Genomic DNA, 8685 nt, shown 5'->3' on the forward strand with positions numbered 1-8685 from the left:
TACATTGGAAAATGTAGCATTTCTCAGTGTCTCTGAAAGTCAAATACAAACCAAAAATGAGAGGGTTACAAGCACATCAGTCTGTGTGGTTTGGCATAACAATTCTAGTATTGTCAATGGTTTTTTTTGTTTTTGTTTTTTTTTTTTTTTGGTTTGGTTTTGGTTTTTCGAGACAGGGTTTCTCTGTGTAGCTTTGCACCTTTCCTGGGACTCACTTGGTAGTCCAGGCTGGCCTCGAACTCACAGAGATCTGCCTGGCTCTGCCTCCCGAGTGTTGGGATTAAAGGCGTGTGCCACCACCGCCCGGCTATTGTCATTGTTTTAAGAAGTATTTTAAACTTCTAGACCCCGGAACTACCAGAGAATAAATTTCTAGTGTCTTTCCTGTTAAAAAAAAAATAAATAAATAAGTTGGTGGCTGGAGAGATGGTTCAGTGGCTAAGAGCATCAGCTGTTCTTCCAGATGACCCGGGTTCAATTCCCAGCACCAATATGGCTGCTCAAAACTGTATGTAACTCCAGTTACAGAGGATACAAAGCCCTCTTCGGGCATCAGGAACACACATGGTGTACAGACAAACATGTAGACAAAATGCTCATACTCATAGACAGATAGATGGATGATTAATAAATGATAGATATTTTAAATTTTGCTTTAGCTAACTGTTCATCTTTAGGAAAGATCTATCGTTTGGGTGTCAAAATGCATAAACTGCTGAATTCAGTGAACTTTGATCAATGTTACAATAGCCCTTACAAGAATCACAAATTAAAAAAAAAAAAGCTTCATGCTAATGATAAAGGAGTTTAATATAGCTGGGTACCTAAAAACTCTCAGATGAGGCTACTTTCTGCTTGATTCCTTGTACAGTTCAAAATGTTCCCAAGAGGTTGCTTTCACAATCCAGTGGCGAGCCCAGGAGATGCAGGATTCTGCTAAGCTAAATCTGTTTTAATTTGTCCCCTGTTACTAAGCAGAAAAGCACTATCGGAAGAGGAGAAGATGCCTAGTTACACGTTATTTGTGCTTACTACTATGTCTTAATTGTTGCCAGAATGCTCTTTTAGAAAATTTATTTCACAATAAATACAATGGTCTAGCTTTATGGCCGTGATTCCACTGAATATCTATCTGGCTTGAAGAACCCTCCAATATCAGCTCAGCCTCTATAGGGATTTTAAGAAGGTCTTTATTCATAAAGTGTGAAAGGTTTCAAGGTACACTGTGAGATGCCCCTTGCCTCTAAAGAAACCATTTAATTCATGGTAAGAAGAAAAAAAAAAAGATACAGTTATAAATCCAGTAAATTTCAAAAGTCAATGCATGTGTTTGTTTTATGTGCCCGAGGAATGAATCGGAGGAAGCCCACAGTGTAATGGAATGAAGGTACTTGACCTCCTGGAAAGAAAGGACTGTCTGAGAACCTGACTTTTCATAGGATGCTAAGTCAATCTGGACCCGCTAATGGATCGGACATGTGGGAAAGGAAGAGAAGACTGCAGCACAACCACAGCTAGCCATGACTGTGAACTTGAAACCCTACGGAGAGACACAAGAGAACCAGCTGAGTCCCAGTGAGAACGGTGGAAAAAGCAAGGATGAAGCAAAGACAGCCTGCAGCTGGAATGCTGGTCATGCAGAGCTTTGCAAGCCAACCTAAGGATTTCTTAAGAGCACTCTAACAGTGACTGGGGCTTTGAAACAGTGATATCATTGAGGATTTGCCTTTAAGAAATCCACTTTGGTGCTTTGCAGGGACATCATCGAAGGACAGGACTGGAAACCGACTACCAGGAGTCATTCTTTGCTCTTTTCCAAGTAGAAGAGTATCTCTGGATACCAAAGCACCTGAGATGGAGATGAGTAGATATGTTAATTGGTAGAGGAAAAAATAAATAAAATTGCATGATACGGAATAAGGAGATATCAAGGGGGATTGGCAGATTTTTGGTGCTTCAACCTAGCCAGCTTCTTAATGTGAGGAAGAAATAACTTCTGTGACTAAGCCACTGAAATTTGGAGGAGGACAACATGGGTGAAGTTGATGGGCATAAAAACCCAGCATATTTTTGGTCACATGTAAATATATGAGAATTTAAGTTTAAATTCCACCTTTAAGACCTTATCCCAAATATTGTACAATTTCTGCTTCCCATCTGAACAAGATGTAGGGTCAACTTTTGCAACTAAGTCCGTTCTTAGGATCCCTGCTACTAAAGAAGACTGTATAACTTTGCTAAGAGACCTAGCAATTTTTACAAGTTTATCAATATGAGCTAAACATTTGCTCGGCCTTCTCTGTCTGTATGCAGATCCTGTTCATGCAGCAGGTCTTTTTTCCCCTAAAATTTAAATATTTATCTCCTCCCACACACAGGACAAAATGCCAAGTGCTATTCTCTGATCAGCTATTGATTTTCTGCCATCTGTCACCTGTGAAGCCTGATCTCAATGGTGTGGCAATCTCTTAGCTTAAATTTTCCTAGGCAACCACGGCTTCCAAAGTGCTAGACAGAAACTTGTTTATTCCCTGTCTGTCACTGTGAGTTGTTTATGATTTTTATTGTTTGTAATTTACATCTAAATGAATTCACCAAGTATAGTGGAGATTTACATTTGAGCTGATGGGTTGAACAGAGGGTTTTAAACCATTATTTTCCTCAATCAGGAGGTACTAATGGGCATGCCAGTCATTGAAATGGACTTTTCAGTATGACATAATTTCCTAAAGGCTCTCTTTACCTACTTCTCACAAAGCCAGCCCTTCAATTTCTTGTTTGGGGGAAAAAGAGATAACAATGTAAAAAAAAAAAAAAAAAAAAAAAAAAAAAAAAAAAAAAAAACCTGTCACTCTTTGGCTTGACCTTCCCTATTTACTAAAAAGTAGATTGTGTCCATGGATATTCTTATAATACATCCTGGACAAATACAAGTTTGCTTCAGTGTTATCATAAGAATCACAATTATATTTAGTTTTAAGAAGATGTAGCAATGAATGAATTTGAACATCTATTATTATTTCACAAAATGCAATTTCCCCTTTCCTAAACCTTTGACCTTTCTTTTCTCTGCTTACCCAACCCACCTAATTCATGCATATACTAATTACATTCCCTTTGTTTCCAATGACCTGAAATACATTCAGCCAAACTAAAAATGAAAAGGTGAGGTTATGATTATAATAATAACCGTTCTAATTTATTAGGTACTTAAAATGGAGAAATATATCATTGCATCTAACTGTGGCTATGACAGGAAGTTGCCTCGAGGGCTAAGACAACTGCATCTTTTTGTCAGGTTATAGAATCTACTTACTAGGCATTTGTATTAGACAACGTGGTTATGAAAGGCACTGCCTGAACAGCAAAAAGAGAAATAGGTTCCAACTCTGCTTATATGCTTTCATATAAAATTTCACTCAACCAGTAGGTATCAACAGATTTTGAAAGAAAATAGTAGATGTTCCTCAAAAGTTATTCTGAACTTGAAGCACTAAACAGAAGGTAACCATACAATGTTACTATAAACGTGCAATGAATAAAAGTGCATGCTGTCTAAATCCTTTTCATTTGTTCTGCCCACTTCAAACTTTGCCCTAAAAACCAAAATATGTATATTTCGTGTTGTGCCCAGATCGTGACCCCCAGAGAGACCACCAAAGACGAGCATGCCGGAATGCAAAAGCAAGGTTTAATTCTGGATATCCAAAAGCAATACAAGCCTAGGCAGGGACTTCGTCCAATACATCCAACACAGTGGAGGCTGGAGGAAGCGCCCACCTGTCTGCAAGCTCAGTTTTTAAAGGGAAAAGTCACAAGGTTACATCATTTAGGGGTGCTAGTAGGGGTACAATTCTGATTGGCTCGCTTCTAGGGACTTCTAGAAATTACTTCTAAGGGAGTGGTTGCCCGCCACCATTTCTCATTGGCTGCCCTCAGGTGGAGGCATTTCTGTGATCAGTTACCCTGGAAACCAGGGAGAGGACATTCCATAGTCTGGCAGGCATTACCTCATGACTATCTTGTGGCTCTGTACTTTTACACTTCCTGGTTTCTGGAATCTGAACTGACTGGTCTCAGTAACTTCTGGCCTGTTCCAGTAACTTATGGCCTGTAGCTAAAAGGAGCAGTCTTAGGCCTTTAGTTTTGGGGTGAGAGCATTTTGGTCTTATTTTGGTTCCACATTTCGAATCTGAAGACTGAATCCCCGTTGTGTGACTATACTGTGGTCTCAGCTGTTAAAGGCAGACTTTGCTTGACTGTGGAAGATTTGGTTTCCCTTAGCTGGTACCATTGGTCCACTCAGCTTGAAGAGGAGGGAAATTCTGGAACTGGTTGTGATCAGCAAACAGAGCAAAAAGGGAAAGTGGTTTGCAGCATGTGAACTAACGGGCACATCTAAGATACAGGTACCTTTGTGCATACATAGTCAGCACATCACAGACATCCTTCTCTCGTGTTTCTCATTGGTGGCAGTGGTGTTTGTCCACATAAGCAAGCTGCCCATGTGGTTAACAACCAGCCCATGGCTGAGCTAAGGAATGACCTGCAGTATCAAGAGAGTCCAGCTATAGAGTAAATATGACTCCCTTGGAAAATCCATTCAAACCTTGGCTTAACTAGTTCCTTCTCTAACATCTATGAATTGTACAGTTTACTATGGTAGCTTTGAAGATGATCTGACTGAATTTCATGATTAGTATATTCATACTAAATCACCCTACCAGTGTTAATTTCATAGTATATTGTTAGGTTCTAGAGTCAAAAGAATACAAATACCCCTGCTAACCAACTACAATATGCTATATAACATATTTAAGCTTTAATTTTCTTTATAAAGTTTGATGGTATACAAGGTCATGATTTGTATAGTCATAATAAAATCATTCTCATGGTGGAAACTTAGTAGTATACTACCAGGTTGCAACATCCCAGAATTCCCAGCTTGAACATAAACACTAAGTTTCAAGTGTAATAAAAACAACCTCTCATGGTTAAGCTGCAAGAGTCTCATCTATATAATTGAGCTTCTAACAACCACCATGCCCAGTTGAGAATTCAGTGGACAACGATATAATAAACCAATCAAATACCAATCATTTAACAAGTGTAGTTCAAAGCTTGGGGGATGACCTCAGGAAGTCACCAAGGACCCAGTGACTTCCTGAGGTCACCCCCCAAGGACCCAGTTTACTTTGGTGTTTCTCTTTCACTTTGTTCAACATTGCCTTCTCTCCTTGAGCAACCAGTGTCCCAATGGTTACAGAATCATCAGGCTTTTTTTTTTTTTTTTTTTAACTCTTAACTTGCCCTTAACTTGGCTTATTTCTAGCCAGCTTGTCTTAAATTACCCTGTCTACCTTTTGCCTCTGGGCTTTTTACCTTTCTTTAGGACATATACCAATCTTTCCTTCCTTTACTCCATAGCTGGTTGTGTGACTGGGTGGCTGGCCCCTGGCATTCTCCTCTCCTTTGCATTTTTTTTCTCACTCCTAGCTCTCTTGTTCTCTCAAGCCTAGATTTCTCCTTCTATTTATCCTCTCCGCCTGCCCGCCCAGCCTATCCTTTTTCCTACCTAGCTATTGGCCATTCAGTTCTTTATTAGACCAATCAGGTGTTTTAGACAGGCACAGTAACACAGCTTTACAGAGCTAAACATATGCAACATAAAAGACTACAACACATCTTTGCATCACTAAACAAATGTCCCACAGTACAAACAAATGTAACACATCTTAAACTAATATTCCACAACAGCTTTTTATATGCATTCCAGACAAGAAAAAGGATGCTTGATAGTGAATCTTCAGTGACTAGATTTGGAATCATTAAGGAGACAAACCTCTAGACACATCTGTAAGGTGTTTCTGGGGAGATTTTATTAGGAAGACGCACCCTGAAGGTGGGCTATACCATCCTATGGACTGGGCTTCCAAACTGACAGGGGGAAAAAAAACATAGATGACACTTGTCTGAACATCAGTATTCATCTCTCTCACTGCTTCTTTCTGCCTTCCTTGTCTTAAGGGCCTATACCCTTCAAATTACAAGCTAAAGCAATCTCTTTCTTCCTTAGGTGGATTTTGTAATGTATTTTGGCATAGGCGCCAGAAAAGTCATACACAGAGAGAGGTGCTAAGAGAGATATAAGTATGCTAAAAGGAAAAACCTTCCAACAGCCTAACATACATAATTTCCCACTTCCAGGCACGTGTCCCCATGACACTGGACGGCAGGTTTGCACATGTGCTCATTAGCTGGTATTTGGTTGTATTGGTCAAGTAGCCATGTTGTCACAATATTTCTCACAGAATTATTGGGAAGATTAAGTGAACTAATATATGCTAAAATTCTTAGCACAGTGACTCATGTACCATTAGCACTTAGAGGCTACCATAACTACTAATACTAAAATGCTTTGCATTAAAAAAAAAAAACATTTGAGGTTGTTCATATTAACATTAAAAATACAAGATTAGCCCAATGTGGTAATAGACCACAGCACTTGGAAGGTAGAGGCAGGTGGTTCTCTATGATTCCAAGGCCAGCCTAGTTTATATAGCAACCACCAGGCCAGCCAGTTCTGCCTAGTAAAACTGTCTTAAAAGGGGAAAGAAAACATGGTCACATTTTGGAGAGAATTATGTATTATTATTCTGAGCTATGTAAATTCTTTATTTGATTCTGATAATTTGTATTTTATTTTGGTTTTGAGACAGAAGTTTCATATAGCCTAGGATGGCCTCAAACTCTGGGTAGCTTGGGATGACCTTCAATTCCTGATTCTCCTGTCTCCTCCTGGAAAGTGTTTAATTATAGACGTGCACAATCACGGCCAGTTTTGAATACACTTGAAAGATAATCAATCGGAAACCAGATGGATAAAATATATAAAATACAAAACCCAAGACTGTAGTTCCAAATTGTATTTGGGCAAATTTATAAATTAAATGAAGATTTAATTTGTAGGAAATGAAAATCCACAGGCAAGAAACTGCAGACAGGATGCCGAAAGAAAATGATTTTCTTGAATTCTGGAATGATTCTGAAAAAAAAACAGCTCAGAAGGGATGGTTAGAAACTGTGGGCACTGTCTCAATACTTCACAGCTCTTCTCATCATTCTGTACCAGTGTGTACGTAGGTGGAGGGCCATGGAGGGAAGGCTGCCTGTCTGTGGAGTGTTTAGTCTGTTCTCTGACTAGCCTCTTTTCATTTTCCCCAGTCTTTCCCTTTGTGTTTTTTTTTTGGTTTAGTCTCTACCTCTCAATTTCCTGTGTCTTTCTCTGTGTCTTTTCCTCTTAAGGTGATGTGATCAGCCGCTTTGTAGGTTGCCGAGCTCTGATGCAATCACAATGATATTTTTAAGTATTTTTTTTTTAAAGCGTACACTGTCTTAGTTAGGGTTTTTATTTTTAATGATGAAACAAAACACCATAACCAAAAAGCAAGTTGGGGAGGAAAGGGTTTATTTGGCTTACCCTTCCACATTGCTGTTTATCACTGAAGGATGTCAGGACTGGAACTCAAAGAGGGCAGGAACCTGGAGGCAGGAGCTGATGCTGAGGCCATGGAGGGGAGCTGCTTGCTGGCTTGCTTCCTGCTCCGCTTGCTTATAGAATCCAAAACCACCAGCCCAGGGATGGCACCACCCACCATGGGCTGGGCCCTCCCCATTGATCACTAATTGAGAAAATACCTTACAGCTGGACTTCATGGAGGCATTTGCTCCAGTGAGGCTCCTTCCTCTCTGAAGACTCTACCTTGTGTCAAGTTGACACACAAAACCAGCCAGTACAGACACCATCTGAAACCACTGCTTTCAGACAAGCCACAGTATAGGGGATTCTCTTTCTCTTAGTGCTCCTTCACAACTGAAATGGAAATTCACTCCTAGAAACATGCTAGAATGAGGTTCACCATCACACAAAGCTAAGTGTGTGCCACATTAGGCAATAGGTGTGTAAAATAATTCCCTTCAGATTCAATATCCCTTTCCCTAACACTGGCATCCAAGTGGTACATATTATGAATGGGGCTTTTGTAGTGGGTAGCCATTCCAGCTTGAATCTGGAAGTTCCAACCCCCATTGAGACTCTGGCAACTGTCACACCTACAATGCGGGGCCAGGGGAGGCACCTGGAGGCCCAAGATCTGGATGGGTGAGCACACTCACTCTGTTCCGGGACCCTGGATGGTAGAGGTGGACCAAGCAGAGCTCCAGAGAACACCACTGGACTGCAATACACCTTCCCCAGACCCTGCGACCTACCTTTCCCTTTTTGTAAGTTACCCACTAAATAAATCTTCCTTTTAACTAAGTGGAGTGGCCTTAATAATTTCACCAATAGGCTTCACTAGGGAGGAAGGGAATCTGTGACTGGTCTGTAAAATGATTGGAGAAAAATTTCTTAATTAAAAAAAAAGAATTAAATCTGCTAATGTATTGCCATTACATATAAACTTGAATTGTGATGTACGTAAACTTCACAACCCAGTGGGGAACATGGAGCTCATAAATATTAGCTCTGATAGCCACCATGGCGATGATGGACCAGATACAAAAATTTCACAATCAAGCTTCTGCTACCTACAGAATATTGTTAAGTAAACAATACTGTTTTCTGTTAAATACCAAGTTTTTCACCACACCACAGACCAGTTGAGAATTTCCCACTGGGGAGAA

Source organism: Peromyscus maniculatus, chromosome 18, assembly GCF_049852395.1.
Source record: "Peromyscus maniculatus bairdii isolate BWxNUB_F1_BW_parent chromosome 18, HU_Pman_BW_mat_3.1, whole genome shotgun sequence".
Lineage (NCBI taxonomy): Eukaryota > Metazoa > Chordata > Mammalia > Rodentia > Cricetidae > Peromyscus > Peromyscus maniculatus.